Source organism: Furipterus horrens, unplaced genomic scaffold (genome assembly GCF_987537825.1).
Source record: "Furipterus horrens unplaced genomic scaffold, mFurHor1.1.pri manual_scaffold_11, whole genome shotgun sequence".
Taxonomy (NCBI): Eukaryota; Metazoa; Chordata; class Mammalia; order Chiroptera; family Furipteridae; genus Furipterus; species Furipterus horrens.
Genome location: NW_028327181.1, coordinates 55,033,906 through 55,059,384, shown reverse-complemented (window position 1 = coordinate 55,059,384; position 25,479 = coordinate 55,033,906). Strand labels below are relative to the sequence as shown.

Here is a 25,479-nt window from a genome sequence, read left to right as displayed (position 1 = left end):
AAAACATATGGGTGATGCTTGGTCTGATTCTTGAAGGAAGAATAGGAAACAAACAGCTGAGAGGTGGGGGTAGAATTTAAAGCTGGGATTTAGGAGAACCCACAGGAGCATGCAACAGTCCTCACACCAGAGATCACACACTGACGCAGTTTGGCGAGTGGTGCAGTGGGGGCAGCAGTGGGGTTGCGAGGGAAGTGGTGAGAAGGGGAGTCTCGGGAAGAACATGTTTCCTACTAGGGAATTAGACATGACCTTTGAGAAACAGGCATTGAAGGATTTCAAGGGCACGACAGGGTTCTGAAAGTCAAACCCAGGGGCATCTCCTTTTGCTTGGAGGCCACACCCTCTTTCTTCTTAGAGGCCACACCCCTTCTCCTTCGAAGGCACACCCTCTTTTTCTTGGAGGCCACACCTCCTTCTCCTGAAGGGTTGCACCTTCTTTATTTGTTCCCCGCCAAATACTCTCATTCTGAGGGCATTTCTCCTCAGTCCCTGACAGAGAAAACATCAAATCCCATTGCTTTCTGGAAATGCATCTGTAAGAGCTCCAGGTTTTTTTTTTTTTTTAATGTGTTTTATTGATTACAGTGTTACATTTGTTCCAATTTCCCTTCCCTCTGCTCCCCTCCACCTGGTGGCCCCCCTCCCTCCCCTTGTCCCCCCCTTTTAGTCCATGTCCATTGGTTGTGCATATAGTTCTTCTCAACCTCTCTGTTTATTCCATTCCCTCCTACGATGTTTCTTAATTCCTGTACCATCTCCCTCCCTCTCCCCCTTCCCCTTCCCTGCTGACCTCCCCCCAATATGCTCCCCATACCTATAGTTCTTTTTCCACTCTCGTTGCCTGTTTAGTTTGCCTTTGTTTCGATTCCCTAGCTTCTGTTGTTTCTTGTGATGCAGTTTTCATTTTAGTGTTCATAGTTTTGATCCTCCTTCTTCTAAACCAGTTCCTTTAACATCTCATATAACAGTGGTTTGGATCTAATGAACTCTTTCAGTTTTATTTTGTCCTGGAAACACTTTCTCTGCCCTTCTATTCTGAATGACAACTTCACTGGATAAAGCATTCGTGGTTGTAGGTTTTGGATTTTCATTACTTTGAATATTTCTTGCCAGTCCCTTCTTGCCTGCAGGGTCTCCCTTGAGAAATCAGCTGATAGTCTAATTGGGACCCCTTTGTACATGATCCTTTTCTTCTCTCTTGCTGCTTTTAAGATTCTCTCTTTAACTTTAACTTTTGACATTTTGATTATAATGTGTCTTGGAGTGGTTCTCCCTGGGTCCAGTTGTTTTGGAACTCTGTGCTTCCTGGACCTGTAAGTCTATTTCCTTCCCCAAGTTTGGGAAGTTCTGCTTTATTATATTTTCACTTAATTTTTCAATTTCTAGTTCTTCTTCTTCACCCTCTGGCAATCCGATCATCCGTATATTGGATCTCTTATAGCTGTCCCAGAGGTTTCTGATCCTCTCATCATTTTCCTTGCTTCCCGTTTTTTCTCTCTGCAGTGGTTGACTGTTTGTTCCTTCTCTATGTTCTGGTTTGTTGATTTGAACTCTGGGTTTTATTTCCTCACCATCTGTCTCGTATGTGGTTTTGTTCTTTTCAGTGTGAGTGTTTTTCAATTCTTTCTCATCTTTTTCCAGATCTTTTGTTAATTCTGTAAGCCACCTGATAACAATGGCCCTGAACTAAGCCTCTGACAGGTTTCTTATTTGTTCATCTGTCAGGTTCTTCATCTGTTGCCTGGTGAGCTGCACCACTGGGATTTCTATAGTTGTCTGCCTCATTTTGACAGATGCGTTTTGTTTTCTTGGGCCGGCTATAGGGGGCAGTGCCTGTGTACTCATCACGACCCAGTGACCAGCGGTGATCCGCAACCTTTTTCGCCGCACTGTGGCCCTTTGTCATCACAACCCAGCGACCAGCGGCAGACCAGCAACCTTTCTCGCCGCGCTGTGGCGCTTTGTGTGGGGGCGGGGGTCCAAGATGGATTCCTGCAGTTATTCCGCTAGGAGACTGGGATCCGTCCTCCTGCCCTCTGGGCCTCACTGTTGGAGGTGATGCGATGGCTGCTTTTCCCAGCGTTGGGGTCGCAAGCTGCCGGGGTTAGACTGCAGCTGAGACTGCTCTCCCTGCCGCTGTCCCTGGTGCTACCGCAAACAGCACCGCCCCCTTTCGCTCTTCTTACCTGCCCAGAGAGCGCCGCTGGTTTATAACTTCATACGTTGGGCTTCCGTGTAGCTTTATTTTCTGGAATTTCTAGTTATCTTTTGTTTTGAAGTAGTTGTATTCCTCTCTAGTTGTAGAAGGAGACCGAGCGTGTCTGTCTAAGACTCCATCTTGGCCAGAAGTCTCACAAGGGAGTCAGAGCTGCAGGTTTATTACAAACAGGCTTGTAGGGAGAAAACCAAGATACACACAGTCCTGATGTTCTCTAACATATATCCCCTAAGTTCCAGAGAAGATACAAAATGAAAAATGAGGTCATAGTGGCCTGTATTATTGTAGGTGTATAAACTCCATTTCTTACAGCAGACATATTCTAACAAATATATTTTTTAAAGTATGTTTTATTGATTATGCTGTTAGAGTTGTCCCAATTTTTTACCCTTGATCCCCTCCGCCCAGTACCCCACTTCCCTCCAGCAATCCAAACCCCTTAGTTCATGTCCATGGATTGTGCATATAAGTCCTTTGGCTTCATCCTTTCCTATATTATTTTTAACTTCCCCCTGTCTATTTTGTACCAACCAATTATGTTTCTTAATCCCTGCAGCTTTTCCCCATTTATCCCCCTTCCCCCTCCCAGCTGATAACCCTCCAAATGATCCCCATACCTATGGTTCTCTTCCTATTCTGGTTTGCTTAGTTGGGTTGTTTCTACTTTTTTTTTAATTCAGTTGTTGATAGTTGTGAGGTTATTTTCATTTTAGTGTTCACAGTTTTGATATTTTTCTTAAATAAGTCCCTTTAACATTTCATATAATAATGGTTTGGTGATGATGAATTCCTTTAGCTTTCTCTTGTCTGGGAAGCACTTTATCTGCCCTTCCATTCTAAATGACAGCTTGCTGGATAGAGTAATCTTGATTGTAGATCCTTGCTTTTCATTCCTTTGAATGCTTCTTGCCAGTCCCTTCCTGCCTGCAAAGTTTCTTTTGAGAAATCAGCTGATAGTCTTATAGGCACCCCTTTGTAAGTAACTCTCTGCTTTTCTCTTTCTGCATTTAAGATTCTCTCTTTATCTTGAACCTTTAGCATTTTAATTATGACGTGTCTTGGTGTGGTCCTCTTTGGGTCCAGCTTGTTTGGGACTCTCTGTGCTTCCTGGACTTGTATGTCTATTTCCTTCACTAAATTTGGGAAGTTTTCCTTCATTATTTTTTCACATAAGCTTTCAATTTCTTGCTCTTCCTCTTCTCCTTCTGGCACCCCTATGAGTCAGATGTTGACACGTTTGAAGTTGTCCTAGAGGTTCCTAAGCCTCTCCTCATTTTTTTCATTTTTTGTTTCCTCATTCTGTACTGGTTGATTTTTTTTCTTCCTTATGTTCCAAATCATTGACTTGAACCCCAGTTTCCTTCCCTTCCGCATTGGTTTTGTGTGGATTTTCCCTTGTTTCATTTAGCACAGCCTTCACTTCTTCCCTTATGCATTTGCTGTACTCAAGCATATCTGCGAAGTCTGTGAGCATCTTTCTCACCAGTGTTTTGAACTCTGCATCTGTTAGGTTGGCTATCTCCTCATCTGTTAGGTTGTCTATCTTCTCATTGCTTAGTTCTCCCATGGGAACCTTGATTCGTTTCCTCTTTTGGATCATACTTCTCTGTCTCCTCATCTTGACAGGCTCCTGTGTTTGTTTGCCTCTGTGTCTTAGGTAGAGCTGTCGCACCTGCTATGTTGTAAGGGGCGGAGCCTTAGGTCTTTGGCAGTACAGGTGACCCGTTTCACCACGTTGTGGGGCAGTATGTGGGGAAAGGGTCTGAGAGGGAGCAATGCCACTTGCTCAGCACTTACTCCTTTTCCAAGCACTTCCCTCATTTCTGTACGGGACTGGCGCCTCTCTAGCTGTTGCCCTGGCCATTGTTCCCAGAGTGGGTGAGTCTGTGGACATTTTAGGACTGTGGGGGCCCTTTAAACAAGTGGACTCTACTGAAAGACCAGCAGCCTCTCCCTCTGTCGCAACCCCCACTGGTTTGTACAGTCAGAAGCAACGAGGCTTTATTTTCCCTGGCACTGGAACCGTGAACTGTGCAGTCTCATCTGGTGCTGACAATGCTCCCCAAGTGTTCCTCCCTACTTTTTAAAACATGTGTCTGCACTTTCCACTGGCCTACCACTGCCGCTGCTGCTGGCGCTGCTGTTGCCGCCGCCACACCACATCCTCTCAGCCTTGGCTCCGCCCCTCTTACCTGTCTAGATGAGTATTTCTTCTTTATATCTTTGTTTGTTGGACTTCCATGCAGCTCGATTTTCTGGAACTTTTGGTTGTCTCTAGTTTTAAGGTAGTTGTATTCCTTAGTTGTGGAGGGAGATGCATCGTGTCTGTCTATGCCTCCATCTTGGCCAGAAATACAAATATATTTTCTTATGACACATATCAGTAAATGGAAATTACAGTAAATTAATGAAGCATAGACTCATGAATGAGGGTTATGGAACATAGGAGTGAGTAATAAACCCTTGTCAGGATGGCTCAAGGGAAATTCTTGCAAACAAACCTGCACTAGACAATTTAGAGATAATAAGCAATAGAATAAGTACACATCTGGTGAAAAGCAACCTTCATCCCAACCTGGTTATTGTTTATATTCTTAGTGTCTTCAAGGTAAAAGTCTGACAAATACTCTCTAGATTTACTTTCATCCAACAAAACATAATTGCTAGCTCAGACATAGTTCTTTCACAGCCTTTGTGTTAAGTACCTGCATTCGTTTCAAGGTTCCTCATTCAACTTCCCATTGAAACTGGAGCCTCTGACTTTTTATAATTTCCAACTAAAGTGGGAATTTTTTTTTAGCTCATCAGAGGACGTTTTATTCATTGCTTTGAGAGAAAGAGAGAGAGGGAGAGAGAGAGAGAGAGAATCAGGAAGTTAGCCGTAGAAGCAAAGAGAGAGAGAAACCAGAGGGACCAAGATAACCAAAGGAGACAGATGTTATAAAGAAGTAGAAGCCACATGGCAGAGAAAAGACATGCTGAACCGAGGGAGAAAAAGTAGTTTTTTTTTTTCCAGTGGGAAACAGATGGACTCAGAGGTCAGCCCATTTTATCCCATCTACATATATTAAAAACCCATTAGTAATCTGATAATATTTGCTGTCAACCACCAAAATATTTAATAATTCATTAGGAGAGTAATCGTCTATCATATTTGCCCAAATATTTAAAATTTCTGTTGTTCTCCCTTTGTTACTGGTGTTCCAAATTTCCTGCTCATATCATTTCCCTTCAGTTTGAACCACTTCCATTAGCGATTTTTTTTTAGAGCAAGTTGATTGGCAATGGAGTCTCTTTCTCTTTTTTTTTTTCCTTCATCTGAAAATGTCTGTATGTCACCATAATTCCTTCAGGATATTTTGCTGGATTTAGAATTCTGAGTTGATAGTTTTTTTCTTGCAGCAATTAAAAAATACCCTACTTCCTCCCGGCCTCCTTTGTTTCTCATGAGAACTCCAGTCATTGGTATCATTGTTTCTCTGTAGGAAACATGTCACTTTTCTCTGGCTGCTTTCGAGATTCTTTTCTTTGTCTTTAGTGTTCAGTGGTTTGTGATATACCTGCATGAAGATTTCCGTTTGTTTTATCCTGTTGGTGATTTGCTGAGCTCTTTAATCTATAGGCCTTTGTCTTTTAAGGAATTTGAGAAGTTTTAAACCATTATTTCTTAAAATGTGTTTCCTGCTCCACACTTCTTTCCTGTCCTTGGACTCTGACAACATGATGGTCAGACCTTTTGGTATCGCTCTACATGTCCTTGAGGCTATGTTCACTTTTTTCAATCTTTTTCCCTCTGTATTGTTCAAACTGCTTACTTTCTATTATTTATATCTGAGTTCAATGAATCTTTCCTTTGTCATCTTCATCCTGTGGTTGAGCTCATTCAGTAAATTTTTTAAAAACTTTACTTGTATTTGTCAGTTCTAAATATTCTTTTAGTTTTTCTTTATATTTTAATTTATTTCCTGAGAGTTTCTATCTCTTCATTCATTTTAACAATGTTTGTCCTTAATTATTGAAACATTTTATAATTATTCCTTTTAAATCTTTGTCAAATAATCCCAACATCTGTGTTATTTTCACATTGGCATCTGTTGTCTCTTCTTTTTTAAAAAGAATTCATTTATTTATTTTTAGAGAGAAGGGAAGGGAGGGAGAAAGAGGGAGAAAAACATCAATGTGTGGTTGCCTCTTGTGCATCGCCAATTGGGGACTTGGCTTGCAACCCAGGCATGTGCCCAGACTGGGAATCAAACCGGTGACTACTTGATTTACAGGCTCGCACTCAATCCACTGAGCCACACCAGTCAGGGCACCTCTTCTTATGTGAGTTCAAAATTTTCTGGTTCTTCATGTTATGAGTAATTTTGAATTACATTCTGGATATTTTGAATATTATGGTATGAGACTCAATCTTGTTAGCGAATGCTGATATTTTGTTTTATCAGGCTGTTGAGCTGGTTTGGTTCAGGTAGTAAATTCCTATTCGTCTTCCGTGGTTGTGGTTTTAGGACCAGTTCTGTTTTCCAGGCCCTTGTAATGCTATTTGAATGTATCTCATGTGTGCCACCTAGTGGCAAGTCTGGAACCTGGGTGGTGGCTTGTATTTTAATTCTGTTCTTGAAAGTCTTTGGGAGTCTTTTTGTGATATGACCTTTACGTGTGCAATTTGGGAATGAGCACAGGAGTTTATAAACAACATTCTGTTTATTTCCTAAACTCTCTCTCTTTGAACTCTCAGTGCTTCCCTGTTCCCTGGCATTTCCCTTTTTGATCCTCCCGGCAGAATGTTGGGACTTAACCTACCCTGCTGTGTTGCACACTTAACTGCACCTGTGCCCTTATCTGAATTCAAGTGGTAAGAGGACAGAGAGAAGAAAAAAAGCAGTGGGTGTTTCCCCTATCTTCCTGGGACCACGCCTCTTCTGATTGGAGAGGAAGGTTCCCTAGTTCCCTGCTGCTGCTGTCATTTCTGGAAGAACCCTTTCGCACTCCGTAAGCTAGACCCTGAGCTCCCCCTGAAGCCTTCCTCGTCCATGCCGATGTTTACTTCTGGGGTTCAGGCTGCCCTGAAGTTAGCTTAAGAGTTTTTCGAGGGGAAAAAACAGCACGCTCCCCTGGTTTGCACTCTGGTCCTTTCCCCGTCCCTCTGCTGCTACTACTATCAGAGTCCTTAAAAAGCTGCTTCATACGTTCTACCCATGTCTTTAAAGCTGCGTTCAGTGCGAGAGAGGAACCAGAATTCCTGTCTTTAAAAAAGTTCTGCGGATTATAAAGCACAATTATTTTACCCTGGCATGTTTGTTTTGATCTCCCTACATGTTACCATGATCTTGCATCTCAAATAATTCCTATGGATTTATTTTTCTTCTTTTTTTCTCAGAGCACATTCTTGGAAGTTTTCTTTATAGCCGAATTTTAGAAGTAAATTTCTTTATGTAAAAAAAATTGAAAACATGTTTTAGTTTCGATGGATTCACATTTCTTGGTTCACTAATACTTTCTTTCAATAAGCCAAATATCTGATTCTACTGCTTTCTGGTTTCCGTTGTTGCCATTACGTCTCCTTAGGCTCCTCATGGCTAGTTTTTCAGACTTTCTTTGTTTTTGATGACCTTGACTGTTTTAAGAAATACTGGTCAGGTATTTTGTAGAATGCCCCTCTACTGGGATTTGGCTGATGGTTTTCTTCATGTGTTCTGGGGACAAAGATAACAGATGTATAATGCCCATCTTATCACATCATACCAAGGGTAGATATTATCAACATGACTTATCACCATTGATCACCTGGCTGACGTGGTGTTTGTCAGTCTTATCCATCATCACGTTATTCTTTTTTCCCCTTTTCCATATTGTACTATTGGAGGGAACTCACTAGGAACAACACATGCATAAAGAATGAGGTGTTGTATCCACCATCTTAAGGGCATAGTATCAACATAAATTATTTGAAATTCTTCTGCATGAAAATTTGTATCTTCTTACTCACTTATTTATTTGATCATTTAATCGTATCATGATATTTTTATACTTTGGGGTATAATCCCAATACCACTTTACTTAATTCATTTTTCAAATTGTTCCAGCTTTGGTCATTGGGATCACTTTCAGTAAGTTTCTGTGTCCCTTAAACATATCCTCATCACTGTGGTTTTGTGTGTGTATGTGTGTGTGTGTGTGAGCATTTCCTTTTTTTTTTGCCATTACAAGATTCTCCAGGCTCATTTTGTATAATTTCTGCTCCAGTCCCAGAATCAGCCACCTCCCTAAGGAGCCCTAATGCTATTTATTGGAGAATGCTATTTATAGCCATACTCTGGTGTGTTCATTGCTACTGGGGTGGAGTGGCATTGTCCTAGGCCCTCTCAGCTGACATGTACATACATAGATACACACAAATACATAGTTCTATATGTAACCACATGTATCTCTAGTAAGCTAAACATGAGCTCATACTAATATCTCAATCTCTAAACCATGACCTCCAGTCCTTTTATTTTTAACATTTCTGATTAATTTTGTTTTAGGTATATTTCTTGTATACAGCAGGAAAGTATTTTTTAGAGCCAATATAGACACATTTTCTAGCAATTTGTATAAGTTGATTCATATTTACTATCATATATCTTTGTCTCTTGTTCTGTTATATGACTTTATTAATATATATTTGTTTATATACATAGATATCTTAATTTTTTATGTCTGTACATGGGTAGGCAAAAGTAGGTTTACAGTTAAATACAAATAATATTATAATTAATAAATAATAATACAAGAATAAACTCTGTTTTGCGTACTCACAACTGTAAACCTACTTTTGCCCCCATATATCTATTACACTCTCACACACACCCATACATACACATGCAGCCATAGAGATATTTAAATTATTATACTGTGTGGCCTGCTTGCTTTGCTTTTCATTGTAGTTTTATATATATTCAGGAGGATTTGTATTTTTGTCCTAGTAGTTACTAGTATATTATATCTTGATTAATTTAGCCACTAGTTATGTTTCTTTCTATGAGCAATGCTCATATTTTCTCCACCACCCAATTTTAACTAATATTAAATTTTTAGCCCTGTCTGGTGTGGCTCAGTGGACTGAGCTCTGGTCTGCAAACCAAAGGGTCATGGTTGGACTACCAGTCTGGGCACATGACTGGTTTGTGGGCCAGGTTCCCAGCTGGGGGCGCTCAAGAGGCAACCACACATTGGTGTCTCTCTCCCTCTCTTTCTCCCTCCCTTCCCCTCTCTCTAAAAATAAATAAATAATCAAAAATATTTAGTATTTATCTTTAAAAAATATGCTTATACTTTTACTGCTTGAGGCATATTCAGCTTTCCAACTTCTCACCCCGTTCTCTTATTTCATTGATTACATAATTTCTACATTATCATAATGAAATATTTACATTGTATTCTGTGATCTTTATATCATCATTGTTTTCATTTTCATTCTGCAGTACATATGTATTCAACACTTACCACCAGTCCTTTTGGCAAAGTTTCTCTGGGTTGGCTGCAATTTGTCCTCTGGTAGTTTCCACAAGAAGAGCTAACGAGAATATATTCCTTGATTTCTCATTTGTTCAAAACTGTCTATTCCTGGCTGGTGTGGCTCAGAGGATTGAGCACCGGTCTGCGAACCAAAGGGTCACAGGTCCAATTCCCAGTCAGGGCACATGCCTGGGTTGTGGGCCAGGTCCTCAGTTGGGGGCGCATGAGAGGCAACTGTGCATTGATGTTTCTCTCCCTCTCTTTCTCCCTCTCTGCCCCTCTTTTTAAAAATAAATAAACAAAATCTTAAAAAGAAAAACAAAAACCTGTTTGTTGCTCTTACCCTAGAAATGCAACATAGTTGGATATAAAATCCTTGACTCATTTTTTCTTTTCTTACATATCTTTAATTGTTTCTCAGTGTATTCTGGCATGGGATTCTGATGTGGAGAATTATAGTGATCTGATCTTTTGGTATAGTTGGCTAAATGAGTCTATCTGTATATTAAAGTCCAATAAGGTTACTAGGCTCTATCTTGGTGCTTACATGTTGGGTCAATTTGACCTGGATCATGACATGTCCTTTTAAAATGTAGATTTGAGTGTTTACTTAAAGGTGCATTTCCTTAAATTATATTTTAAAACATTGATTATCTTCCAATGGATTGTGCCATGGTTTCCTCTTCAGGGACTTTAGTTGTGTGTATGTGGGCAAGCTTATATTTGTTTTATACCTTAGTCCTGTTAATCTGCTAATAACTTTCTTAATTTGTTTGATTTATGTTTACTTATCTCATTTTTATCTTCTACATGACTGTGCTTTCTGTAATATCTGTTCCCCATTGTACTTCTTCTAAATTTGTCTTCATTCCTGTGGTGATTTTGCTTTTTCTTCTTTTTTTCTGAGTTCTACTAAGTCCTGCTATTGTTTGGTCAAATCATTACTGAATTATTATATTTTCTACTTTGCAGTGTCTTTAAAAAAAAAAGATTTTATTTATTTTTAGAGAGAAGGGAAGGGAGGGAGAAAGAGAGGGAGAGAAACATCAGTGTGTGGTGCCTCTTACACATCCCCACCTGGGGACCTGGCCTGCAACTCAGGATGTGCCATGACTGGGAATTGAACTGGTGACACTTTGGTTCACAGGCCAGTGCTCAATCCACTGGCCACACCAGACAGGGTGCAGTGTCTTTTTTTTTTTTTTTTTTTTTTTTAAGGTTCTATTTATTTATTTCTAGAGAGAGGGTAAGGGAGAGAGAAAGAGAGGAAGAGAAACACTGATGTACGAGAGAAACATTGATCGGGCTGCCTCTTGCATGTCCCCAACTGGGGACCTGGCCCACAGCCCAGGCATGTGCCCTGACTAGAAATCAAACCAGGGACCTTTCACTTCTCAGGCCAGCGCTCAGTCCACTGAGTCATACCAGGCAGAGTTGCAGTGCTTTTTGTCCTTATTAGCAATCACTTCTTATTTTTAGGTTCATGGTGGAATCTTGGGATATATATTTTTATCCAACTCATGAAAACATGTTTTTATAGAAATTATTTTTGCTGTTTTTATATTTAAATATATATACTACCTCTATTTGAATGCTGTATTAATTACTTTTGTAAATTTATACTTGAATGAGTTAGATTTTTCTCTATCAGTTATTTGCAGGAATTTCCTGTTGTACTGGGTTATGGAGGACCAAGAATAGCCTTTTATGGTGTGCAGCTCAAGGGTTCCCTTTCCTGTTTCTAGAGAGATGGGTTGTTTCTTTCAAATATGGTGCTCTTATATACCCATACGGCCCAAACCTAAGCAAGTTCAAGAGGGCTTGGGCTTTTCACTGAGCACTGCAAAGGGACACAGCCAGTGTCTTTCAGTGCCATCTCCTCACCTTCCAAATGGATTATTTCTGAACCCTGCCTCTCATAAAACCCTATATACATTGCTCCTGCTTCCACAGAGCTCTGATCAATTCTTCCTACAGAGCTATTCTGTGCAGCTGTTTTGGTATCAACTGCTTTGGGACACATCTGCACATAGCTTTGAATTTGAAGCCTTTGTCTCCTAGATGACTGAAAATTAGTTTTTAATTCCCTTTGTTGATTATTGTTATTTATAGTCTCAAAGAGGTGAAATTGGAATATATATGTGTGTGTGAATACATACATGCACACACATATGTGTATCTCACTTGAGATCCTCAGTTAAGGAACTACTGAAAGATGTGTACTTCATTGAGAAGAGATAGCATCTCAGAAGGAAGAAAGTATGAGATGCCAAGAGCACAAAAATAGATAATTACGTTGTTCAGTTTAATTACTTTTTGCTTAAGGGATTTGATCATAACTATTTTTGTATTAACATAAGATGTGACTTAAAACTTTAGACAATAAAATTTTGCTTCCTTGTTTGGTAGGGAAAACAACTATATATATAACACTTTTAGATTTTATAGAAAATGTATAGTTCCAGTCAAGATGGAGATGTAGGAAGACATGCTTCGCCTTCTCATGCAACCATAGAAAGAATTACAACCAGACCTCCAAAAGAAATAACAACCAGAACCATCAGAAAATCTAGCTATATAGAAGCTCTACAACCAAGGATTTAAAGAAGCCACATTCATCCAGAGGGGTAGGAGGGGTGGAGTCACAGAGAAATGGAGACAGCAGTGGAGGAAACACTTTATCTGCCCTTCCATTCTAAATGACACCTTTGCTAGATAGAGTAGTCTTGGTTGTAGGTCCTTGCTTTTCATCATTTTGAATACTTCTTGTCAGTCCCCTCTAGCCTGCAAGGTTTCTTTTGAGAATTCACCTGATAGGCTTATGGGAACTCCTTTGTAGGTAACTCTCTGCTTTTCTCTTGCTGCTTTCAAGATTATCTCCTTATCTTTAACATTTGGCATTTAATTATGTTGTGTCTTGGTGTGGTCCTCTTTGGGTCTAGCTTGTTTGGGACTCCCTGTGCTTCTTGGACTTGTATGTCTATTTCCTTCACCAAATTAGGAAACTTTTCCTTCATTATTTTTTCACATAATTTTTCAGTTTCTTCCTCTTCCTCTTCTCCTTCTGGCACCCTATGATTTGGATGTTGGCACATTTAAAGTTGTCCCAGAGGTTCCTAAACCTCTCCTCATTTTTTTCAATTCTTGTTTCTTCATTCTGTACTGGTTGACTGTTTATTTGTTCCGTATGTTCCAAATTGTTGACTTGAACCCCAGTTTTCTTCCCTTCACCATTGGTTTCATGTGGATTTTTCTTTATTTCACTTAGTATAGCCTTCACTTCTTCCCTTAGACATTTACCATATTCAATCATTTCTGTGAGTATGATTATCACCAGTGTTTTGAACTCTTCATCTGTTAGATTGGCTGTCTCCTCATTGCTTAGTTCTCCCACTGGAACCTTGATATGCTCCCTATTTTGGGCCATACCTCTCTGTCTCCTCAACTTGACAGGCTCCTGTATTTGCCTCTGTGTTTTAGGTAGAGCTATCACATCTGTTATGTTATAAGGTGCAAAGTCTTAGGTATTTACCAGTGTGGGTCAACCCGTTTCTCCACCTAGTGATGCTGCATGTGGGGGAGGGGTCAGAGAGGGAACAATGCTGATTGCTCAGCACTCACCATTTTTCCTGTCACTTCACACTCTTCCCGTATGCCACTGGTGCCCCTCTAGCCATTGTCCTGGTGATGGTTCCTAGAGTGGGTGGGTTTGTGTACATTGTAGGACTAGGGGAGCCCTCTAAACAGGTTCTCCTGAAAGACTGGCAGTTTCTTTCACCACCCCAACCCCCACTGGTTTGCACAGTCAGAGGCAATGAGGCTTTATTTTCCTGGCACTGGAACCATGAGCTGTGCAGTCTGGCCTGGGACTGGGAGTTCTCCCCAGGGTCCCTCTCAACTTTTATAATGTGTGATTGCTCTTTCCGACAGACAGCCACAGCCACTGCCTTGCTGCCACCGCACCATGTCCTCTCTGCCCCGGCACCCGATCTCTGCCTCTCCTACCCATCTGGATGAGTATTACTTCTTTATATCTTTGTTGGACTTCCATGCAGTTTTATTTTTGGTAGTTCTGGGTTTTTGTTTTGTTTTGTTTTGAGGTAGATGTAATCCTTCTTATGGTTGTAGAAGGAGGCAAAATGTATCTACCTATGCCTCCATCTTGGCCAGAAAGTTGTTTTCTATGGATCACTGGAAATTTACCCATTTTTAATTTTGAGTGATTATGTGAAAACCTCAACAACTGAGCCATTTCCCCTTCTTATAGTTACAGCACCAGCTTTTTTTAGTTATTACGTGAAATGAACTATATCAAACACACAGAAGAGTATAAGCATTTTATATAAATCTCACAAGAGATCTCTTCTATCTTATACAATATTATACTGAATGACTCTTATTTTTTCCATTTAAAAGATTTGGGAGCCCTGGCTGCTGTGGCTCCGTGGATTGAGTGTCGGCCTGCGAGCCAAGTGTCTCTGGTTCGATTCCCAGTCAGGGCACATTACTAGGTTGCACATCAGGTCCCCAGTTGGGGGCGCGAGTGAGAGGCAACCACACAGTGAAAAAAAAAAAAAAAAAAAAAGATTTGGGAAGCCGGGCAAAGACAAATACTACATGGTATCACTTACATATGTGGAATCTAAAAAAAAAAAATTTTTTTTTAAAGTTGAAACAGACAATGGAATGGCAGGTGTCAGGAGCTGGAGGTTGGGACAAATGGGGAGAGGTTGGTAAAAGGGCACACATTTTCAGATATACGATGCATAAGGTCGCCCTGGCTGGTGTGGCTCAGTGGATTGAGTGCCGGCCTGCAAACCAAAAGCTGGCCAGTTCAGTTCCCAGTCAGGGCTCTTGCCTGGGTTGTGGATCAGATTCCCAGTTGTGGGTGTGCAAGAGGCAACCAATCAATGTATCTCTCGCACATTGATGTTTCTCTCCCTCTCTTTCTCCCTCCCTTCCCCTCTCTCTAAAAATAAATAAATAAAATCTTTAAAAATATATGAATAAGGTCTGAAAATCTAATATATAACATGGTTATTATAGTTGATAATACTGCACTGTAAAATTAAAATTTGCTGAAAGAGCAGAACTTAAGTGTTCACACCAAAAAATAAAAGGGAAGTATGTGAGGTGATGGGTGTGTTAACACGATTATAGGAATCTTTCCACAATGTAAAAATATACATCAAATCGTCATGGTATACACTTTAAATATATTACAAATTTATTTGTCAATTATGCCTCAATAAAGCTGAAACAATTTGGAGGCCAAAGTACTTTTACGGGGGTTAGCCACTTCCATACATATCTTATTGTGGACAACATGTCCACCGTTTTCTTTCCTTTGTATACTGACTGTGGCATGCTAGTAATAAAGGTATATGTCTATTGTAGAAAATGTAGGTAATTTGAATAAATATAAAAGAAGAAAAAATAATATTAAAATCATCCAAAATTCTACCACCCGAAGATCTTATCTTTTTGTACATTTCCTTTCTGTGTAACCAGGGAGACCTACCATGCTTACTTCTCCTTTCAAAGGAATTTACCCTGTTAGAGCCCCTGCTGCTACTGCTGTCTAAATTTATGCCATGTAATCCCATTCCACAAGTCACTCAGATTAGACCAAGGATGATGAACACCCTACTTGTACTAGTCAGGGTGTGTAGTCAGGAAAACAGACACCACACTGGGTTTTCCAAACCAAATAAAGGAAATCGGTTACACAGGAAATGTAAAAGCTGACAGGCCAGACCCACGATGGTAAGGCCACTGAGAGATCAGCAACAATTCTCATCAAAAGACACTTCAAAGACACTGAGAGAGAAGCCACAGACTGGGAGAAAATATTTTTAAAGCATATAGCATCTAATAAAAAGTTGTATCCAGAATGTATAAAGAACTTTTACAACTCCATAATAAGAAGACAAACAGCTAATAAAACAAAATAGGCCTAGGCTAAATATTTTAATAGACACATTACCACAGAAGATCTATGAATGGCAAATTAGCACATGAAAAGATGTTCAACATCATTGGTCACCAGGGAAATGCAAATTAAAACCAGAATGACTAAAACTTAAAAGACTGTCAATACCCAATGTCGGTGAGGATAGAAAGAAACTGGAACATTGTTGATCAGAAAGCAAAATGGTACAACTACTTTGGAAAATAGTTTGACTATTTCTTATAAAGTTAAAGGTATAATTACCAGATGACACAGCAATTCCACTTCTAAGTGTTTATCCAAGAGGAATGAAAACACACGTCCATACAAAAACTTGATGATACATATTCATATAAGTAGTGAATCCAGGAAGGCCTTTGTATTAATGGAATAATTCTGTATCTCACTTGCAATGGTGTTTACATAAATCTACACACAGTAGGGCACTGAATGATATACACTCTTTGTACCCTTATCGATTTCCTGGTTTGGATATTATACTATAGTTAACATTAAGGTATGCATGGGACCTCTTTGTCCTATCTTTGCAGTTTCCTGGGAACCTATAAATATTTCAAAATTAAAAGTTTTTAAAAAGGAATGAACCACTAAAACCAATAATAATGTGGATAAACCACAGACATTATGCTGAGTGGATAAAGCTAGATGCAAAAGAGTATGTGATGTATAATTCCATTTATATATAACTCTGGTTTGGCTCAGTGGATTGAGCGTCGGCCTGCGAGCTAAGTGTCGCTGGTTCGATCTTCCAGTCAGGGCATATCAGAGAAGGAAAACTCTGATTCCAAAAAACCTCTGCTGCCTTGCGGCATACCTCTTCAGGGGAAAGGCTAAGGGAGTAAACCCCGACAGAAAATCCGGAGCCGGAGTCCCTAAGGCGGTTTGACGTTGTAGTCAATACCAGCAACTCCTGCAGCGCACCTGAAGCCAAGCTGTATTGACTCCGTCTTTCCCTTGGATCCTTCAGCTGCGAAGAGAGGGGGGGTCTGCTGCATGGGCAACAGCAGACCCTCCATATCACCCTGCCCAGGCTCTGTAGCTTCAGCTTCACTGGAGAGGACACTCCAGCGTCATCGCAAGATGTCGATTTAACACGGGAGGAGACAGATACTGTGTCACTCCCGAGTCAGACTGCACAGCCATTCTCGGCGGTGCAGATAGACTCTTAAGAAGCTACACCATCGTCTCTCGAGACGGACGGCTGCTGACGACGAATCTGTGGTGACAGAAAGCAAACTCGTGGTTGCCTGGGGTCAGTGAGGTTGACTGACACAGGGAACAAAGGAACATTTTGGAGCAATGAAAACATTCTATATATTTATGTGGTCATAAGTATAAGGATGCACATATCTGTCAAAACTCATGGGAATGTACATTTATTTTTTTATTTTATTTTATTTTTCATTTCACAAGCATTTTATTCATCAGACCGCCATCAGCTCGCTCAGCCCAGAGAAGTAATTGTAGCCAAGAGCTTTCTGGAAGCCAGGGGCCGGCTCCCTGTGCCCCCTCCGGGAGTCCGGGTCTGCACGGCATCAGCTGAGTCCCTTCTGCTGGAAGAACGTGTGACAGGCAGACGTGATCGCAGCCACAAACACTATGAACTCGTTGAAGTCCACGGTGGCGTCTCCATTGGCGTCCAGGTCCTTGAGCAGCTTGTCCACGACCTCCTTGTCTTTTCCACTCTGCAGGAAGCCCGGGAGCTCCTTCTCCAGGAACACCTTCAGCTCGCCCTTGCTCAGGCTCTGCTTGTTGCCGACCCCGCCTGCGCACCGGGCGAACACCTCGATGATCATGGCCATGGCTGCCTCCAGCTGTGACATGGTGCTGCAGCGGTTCTCGTCCCTCCTGGCGGTTGGTGTGGCTGAGGAAACGTCATGGGAATGTACATTTAAAAAGAATGCATTATATTGTACATAAACTGTACCTAAAGTTGATTTTAAAACACTTCTTAATAAAACAAAAAAATCATTAAATCATATTTTATTAATAAGAAAAGAGCAATATTTTCATATACAGTAAAATATTGCATTGTACATTTTTTGTTATAAATATGGCTTTCTTGGCCATTTGGGTATAAAACAACTAAGAAAGTCAAGTCTACTTGTAATGCTGAATACATACGCAAAAACCTTGCTAACATTGACACTTTGTATATACCCTCCAAAATAATATTCGTAATTATATACCCTCGTAATGTCCTCAAAGACTGTTAAGTGGAACCATCAAGGCCTATTTGTGTTGATCAATTACTTCACTAATCGATAGTAGCATATCCCACCAGAAATTAGAAAGTAACCATAGTTGCACAAATGTAATGAAGGGAAAATGATTTTTCAATAGCATTTTCTTGATATAATCCACTCAGATTATAAGAGAGCCTGAGATCCAGCTACTGCCTGAAATATTCTATTTGGCCAGTGTACAGAAGACAGGGTCACTACCACATAACACCAGAGAAAACTCCAACCTAGAATATTTCAAGCAAAATTCAAAATATTAGTGACCCATTTTCTGTACTATCTTCAAAATTTTCCTGTAAATCCTAAACCATTCTAAAATTTAAAGTTTAAGAGAACCTATTTGTTTGTAAAATAAATCACTAACTCTTGTTTTGAATGTTGGTGACACTGTGGCCTGAGCAGAAATCGTGACATTTCTGGAACATGCTTTGGTGAAGCCTCCATGATGTCACTGTCTTTACATTCGGATGTCAGGTGGAGACCATAGCTGCTCACAGCTGAGTGCTTCAGAGTGGATTTGTGGAAGGGAGACCTAGACAACCGCACCCAAAACACACCCCCCAAAGCATATTGGTTAACTATTGCCACCACTCACAAAACACTTCCAGATGCCAGGAACTATAGAAAAGGTGCGTAGTATGATAAAATTAACTTAAGTGAGGTGGCCAGTGGGCAGGCACTCCCTATTCAGTGATGGAATTGGAATATTATCTGTGAACAACAAAAAAAATTGAGTAGAAGCCAAATGGAGGTGACCTACTTTAAAATATCCCCCTCTTGGAAAACTGGTGGACAGAACTGTCTTGCCACCCCTTGAACCTTTATACACAGGCACCAAGACAAAACTCGACCTTGAAATAAACAATTCTCCAGAAAAAAAAGAAAAGAAAAGAAAAGAAAGAAAGAATCCAACTACATAGGGGAAAAAAATTAAATAGGAAGTCAAAGTGAAAATATGAAGCCAGTCACTGGGCAATCTTCCCATACCTACGCAGGCGCAGCTCCCTGTAAAGTGGCTGCGCAGAGAGGTTCTAGAAATATGAAAAAAGCCAGGAGATGCCAAGTTCCCGCCCCTGAGAGATGTTTCTAGCTATTAAGAGAAGGGTACCCTCTGGAGGAAGTCAGCGGGAAATTCACTCCATATCCAGACGCACTCACACAGATCCTGGGTGCCTGGGAGAACATCGCTTACAAGTTGGCACTCTGTCTTAGGTCACCGCCTGCTGGACCCAGATGTAGGTGCCCACGTGCTCCAGCCTAAAAACTGTGCTGCTGCGTTACCCCTACCTTATGTATGATTCTTTGTTCACGTGGAACAGAAAACCAATTCAAAGTGGCTTTTTAAAAAGAAAAAATATTTATTGGCTCCTATAAATTCTTTTATTTTTATGTTTTTATTGAATTTATTGGGGTGACATTGGTCCACAAAACCATACCGGTTTCAAGTGTACAACTCAACAAAGCGTCATCTGTGCACTGCATCATGGGCTCAGTGCCCCAAGCAGTCTCTCTCTGTCCCCATTCCGCGCCCCCTTGGCCCAACTCTACCTACGGCCACCCCTTTTCCCTCTAGCAGTCACCACACAGTTGTCTGTGTTTACGTGTTATATATATATTTGCTTAATCCCTTCACATTCTTTAATCCAGTGCCCAACGCCTCTCCCCTCTAACAGCTGTCAGTCAGTCCCATGTATCCATGCCTCTGTTCCTATTTTGTTCATCAGTTTATTTTGTTCATTAGATTCCACACATCAGTGACATTATATGGAATTTGTTTTTCTCTAACTGGCTTATTTCACTTAGCGTTATAATCTCCAGGTTCATCCATGCTGTTGCAAAAGGTACTGCCTTACTCCTTGCATTATTCATGATTTTTTGTTCACACGTAACAGAAAATCAATTCAAAGTGGCTTTTTAGAAAGAAAAGACATTTACTGGCTCCTCTAATTTAAAAAGTCAGGGACAGCTGGACCAAGGAATTCAAACAATATCATCAGGACTCAGGCCCTTTCTCTTGCTCCATGACATAGCTTTGCTCGCCTCTGTGTTGGCTTTATTGTCTGATAACCTTTCTCCACATGCAGACATTAGAGTCAACAGGTCTATACAGGCAAACCTCAGGGATGTTGCAAGTTTGGTTCCAGACCACCACAACAAAGCAAGTATTGCAAGAAAGAGAGTTACAATCCTTTTGCCAGTGCAGAGTCATGTTTTCAATTTGAAAAAAAAAAGAAAGAAAAGAAAAGTAACATCTGTGAAGCACAATAAACTGAAGTGCAATAAAATGAGATCTGCCTGCAGCCAACAAGCCTGGCAACCAGGGTGGAAACACAAAGACTTCATTCTCTTTCCATCAAAGTCGCAGATGTAAGCCTCTTTGACTCTTATTAGTCCACCCTGGGCCATGCATCCTCCTCCTGACCAATCAGTGTCCCAGATGATGTAATACTCTCATTGGCTGGTTTTCACTGAATAATTAATTAATCAGGAAACAAGGAGCAAACTCATTAGGCAGCCTGCGATTCACTGGCAATACCACATATGAGTAAAAGCAACAAAAGCAAAAAAAGGAATCTCCGGAAGTCTGAGGAAGTTTTTAGATTTTGTTTTCCTAATGATAATAATAACAAGTACTAACCCATTAAACTTAATACGCTTCCCTGAGTAGTCTGGAGTTATTATAAGTCAATATATGTAAAAAATACTTAGAAGAATGTCTGGCCCAAATTAAGTGCTATAGAACTGTCAACTATCATAACTATCCTCATGGAAGAAGGACCCTGGAAAAGGAATAAGAACATATCCTAATAGGCAGGGCAGAGATACGGAATCCTTTGTTTAATCTAGACATTGAAGGGAGTGTAACTGAATTTTGTAACAAACTGGTGAAACAGGCTCAATTACTTTTTGCTTTTTTGATTCACAGTTTAAGAATGCCAAGACTTTTAAAATATCTTTTCAGTCACAATAGAATAAATACCCAATAATGATTACAAGACATTGAACTGATAGATACTGGAATACACCCTTCTATACCAAACTCCAACCATACAAACATTAGGAAGTATATTATAAGTATATAATAAACTAATAACTATTCTCCAAAACTAAAAAGTGAATGCTTGGTGGAATAGAAAGAGAGAACTAAACTAAACAAAACAAACAAAAAACCCACAAAAATAAATAAAACTTGCTAAAAACAAACACCCTACTGGATTAGATTAAAAGGGAGAATTGTGGCCCAGACCGTTGGCCAGACTGTATAGGGAGGACTATTTCTCTCCCTCGGAAGGAAACAAGACCCATGCCCAGAGGCGTGGTGGCCACATGGAAGCCATGCAAGCGAATACGGAGCAGTCACACCCTGCTTTCCAGCTTCCCATGTACCTCACCGGCAGCACAGACCATCCACTTCCAACCTTCAGGGAAAAGTAATAGACTGCAATCCTGACAAGCGTGCCAGCCGCTCTCCCCGGCTGAGCAGTGAAAGCCAAGGCGGCAGACAGTCTTTCCAAAGGAATGGGCGGAGATCCCCAGAAAGACTGAGGAATTGGAGCCAATGGTTCCTGAAGGTAGGGGTGCAGGTGAGACTGAACACAGTAGAATTGGTTGAAAATCTGCATGAAAAGCAAATGGCCCCCATATTCCTTTATCAACCCACTCAGGCAATTCTTCCTCCTCCCCAACAAAAGACTAAAACTTGAACCTCTGATAGAGCCAGGGGACTCTGGACTTGGGACATCAGGTGGATGTGTCCTATTGAAAACAGAAAATCTAAGTAAAAACCAGCACACTAAATAGTGAGCTCCCAGTTCTCTTTCTCCAAATGCTACCAAGAACGCTGATGGCCAGGCTTTAACACCCCGAACAGGAAAATGAAATGTCAGCCTCTGGAGAAACGAAACAAGACAATAGGAACGACCTGAAGATGCTGATGCTGAGCCTGCCATCCCAAATGACCGGACCTCTGCCTGTTCCTTTGAAAAACCCTGCCCCCCACTGCCATGGGCACAACCACCTTTTTTGGTGACTCTTTAAAACTTTTTTTTCAATTACAGTTCACATTCAATATTACATTAGGTTCAGGTGTGCAGCACAGTGGTTAGACATTTATTTATGTAACTATGGCGTGATCCCCCTGGTAAGTCTATCACCCACCTGACACTGTACATTTATTACAGTACTATTGACTATGTTTCCTGTGCTGTACTTTACGTCCCTATGACTATTTTGTAACTGATAATTTGTACTCCTGAAATTTAGTGCCTCCCTCTTAAATATGAAGAGAAAATCAAATGGCTGATGAGACATTTGAAAAGAGAAAGGGTCTCAGGAAAAGAGGAACAGTGCAGGGATAGAATTTTTTTCTTTAACCATAATTACCATGTTCAGAAATATTAGAGATTTAGCATCTGACAAAGTGTTTTCTAAAAGTAACAAAGAACAAGACAGAAAAGATTCAATAGCAGAAAAATTTTAATCCAATAGAAGAGTGTAGAAGAAGTTGAGGAAATCTCCAAGAAAATACTGAAAATACTGCAAAAGAGCTGGAAATTAGAAGAGAGAGTATAGGAACTATCAATCAGTTGTTTAAGTCACCCTCTTGTGAGGTTTCTTTGTTACGGAGTCTAGCCTATACTTTCACTAACAAGAATACCTTCAAAATTCTGAGGGAAGCTTATTTCCAGGATTCTACTCCTAGGCAAGTTTCCAATCAAGTGTGAATTGAATAATGACATTTTCAAGTACGCAAGAGATCCAAAAATGCACCTCTTGAGCACCCCTTCTCAGGAAACTTCCAGAATGAGTGCCCATGCCAGGCCCACGGGCACTGGCTGCATGATAGACACATACGTGAGCGCTGCCTCACTAACCACTATTCCCCACAGTCACCGATAAACTGCCCTCCCTCACGTGGGCCATGAACGGCGTGATACACTTTTAACCAGGTTCTCATATAGGTAAAGAGCCTGCAAACACTGACTTACCTGAGACCCTGTACCTCCCAAGGGCAGTCCTCGTCAAAGCAAAGGAGCCTTGACAACAATGGGCACACACAGGGATTGAAGGGTGATGAGGCCATAAATAAGATTTGGGTGTGAATTCATCGTGGTGGTGAGGACAGAGGATTACACTGAGCGACAGAGAAAGGGTCGTGAGAATGTGAATAAGGCCTGTGACACTGATGGGCTAGTCCGCCCTTTCTTCTCCTGGAGCTGTGGGGCCCTCGCTCACAAAGCAGGGATAAAAATATCCACCCGGAGTTTTACAGGATCAAAGTAGACAGACACAGTCACTCTCTTTTCTCCTACGCACACAGCTGATCGTTAGCCACTCGCCAGGTGTTTTTTGGAGATGGGGGTGGCAGTGCATGAATCTAAGAAAGTCAACCCCTGCTTTCTTCATTTTACAGACACTAATAAAAAAGACAGTGATGCCTAAGAACTAATTTTGAAAGATCATTTATTTATGTTGGTAAAGCAGCAAAAGTCCTGTTATTTACAAAACACCGGACGAGCCATGTTGGCTTTGTTAAGCCAGGAGGCAGAACAGAGCGAAGGAGATGAGACTATAAGAAATAAGTTGTTTTACACAGTAAAATATGAATAATACTGACTTTCCTCAAGTGCACCTTTGCTGGGGAGAGGATGGAGGTAGGGAGAGACGAGACAGCCTGGCAATAAACAAAAAGAAAATAAAGTAAGATATTTCCACAGCAAGGAACCTGGGTTAGACATGAAGGTGCTGGGGGTCAAGTCAGCCAGAGAGAAATTTCTTGTAGCAGGAATGATTGCAAAAAGTGTTAAGAATATAGATGGCTAACACTAACCCTTACAAATGATTCTGTCTTCATTTAAAACTTGGGTATTTTGTTCATCATGGATTTTTACATTAATTTTGATTTTTAAAAATTTTGCATAAAAATATCATTTATCTTGATTACTGGGTTTTTTGTGGGGCCCCGTAAGCATTGCACCTGAGGTTCAAGACCTCACCGGCCTCACCGTAGTCCCTGTCCTGGCTATTACCTTTTCAAACCTCCAGTACAAGTCTGTTAGGTGGAACAGCGCTGGGTCAGTGATAGCTTTTAAAAGTGGTTCAGCACAGGGTGGAGCAAGACCAACAGCAGGCAAGCCATAAAAATTATCTAACATCAGTGTGAATAAGAAATTTGAATAATGTTAGCCCTGGCTGCTGTGGCTCAGTGGATTGAGCGTCGGCCTGCGAGCCAAGTGTCGCTGGTTCGATTTCCAGTCAGTGCACATGACTAGGTTGCACGGCAGGTCCCCAGTTGGGGCCGCGAGTGAGAGGCAACCACACAGTGATGTTTCTCTCCCTCTCTTTCTCCTCCTTTCCCCTCTCTCTAAAAATAAATAAACAAATAAATTATTTAAAAAAAAAAAGAAATTTGAATAATGTAGGATTAACAGGTAAACATCAGAAAGAGAAAGAGAAATAAGGTTTGGGATGGTTAGGGGTGTTGGCAGGGACCCCAGAGAAGGAATGGAATTTCTGTCCCCTGTCCCCTCTGATGGACCATACAACTCACCTGTCCTTTAATCTTTACTTCTCAAACACTCAGTGAGCCCTGGCTTGTGTGGCTCAATAGATTGAGTGCCAGCCTGCGAACCAAAAGGTCGCTGGTTCAGTCCCAGTCAGGGCACATGCCTGGGTTGCTGGCCAGGTCCCCAGTTGGGGGTGTGTGAGAGGCAACCAACTGAAGTATCTCTTACACGTTGGTGTTTCTATCCTTCTCTTTCTCCCTCCCTCAACCTTCTCTCTGAAAATAAATAAGTAAAATCTTTAAAAACAAAGAAAACAAACAAACAAAAAATATGGCCCTGGCTAGTGTGGCTCAGTGGATTGAGCACCGGCCTGTGAACCAAAGGGTTACAGGTTCGATTCACAGTCAAGGGCACATGCCTGGGTTGAGGACCAGGTTTGTAGTTGGGGGTGCACAAGAGGCAACCATACATTGATGTTTCTCTTCCTCTCTTTCTCCCTCCCTTCCCCTTTCTCTAAAAAGAAATAAATTAAATCTTAAAAAAACAAAAACAAAACAAAACAGAGTGAGAAGCCCAAGATACTATAGGTCTGGACTTGCAGTTCAGTCCTGAAAAGAGAGGCAGGGGGTGGATGCTGGATCCCCAAGGGACACAGATTCCAGTTAGGGCTGGAGGGAGTGACCAGGGTTAACCTCTCTACCTCTTCGCAGAAACACTGAGGAGAGCCAGCTTCAGAACAAGTAAATCCAAGTCATTTAGAGATGCCAATCTCATGGCAAGGGGGTTTAGGAGGCTTATCTTGACACGTTTGTTTAAAAGGCAAACAGGTAGCATATAGGAACGAAGCCTGGTGTTCATGCAGACTCCATCACCGAAGTCGGGAGGCAGGAACGAGGGAGGGCTCAGTCGGCCTCTGCGGGACAGCGCCTCTGGATCCCCGTCCCACTCCTTAATGTTTCGGATGAATCCAACCTTTCATTTGTCTTGGGTCACTAACCAAGCACGGCGTACCGCTAGGAAATCGCACCCTGAGCC

The 25,479-nt window shown here is 41.1% G+C and overlaps 1 pseudogene; it reads right to left on the bottom strand.

Moving 5' to 3' along the window:
* Positions 1–17,116: 17,116 nt before the first annotated feature.
* On the bottom strand, positions 17,117–17,555 carry LOC149997728 (protein S100-P pseudogene; annotated as a pseudogene).
* Positions 17,556–25,479: the final 7,924 nt, after the last annotated feature.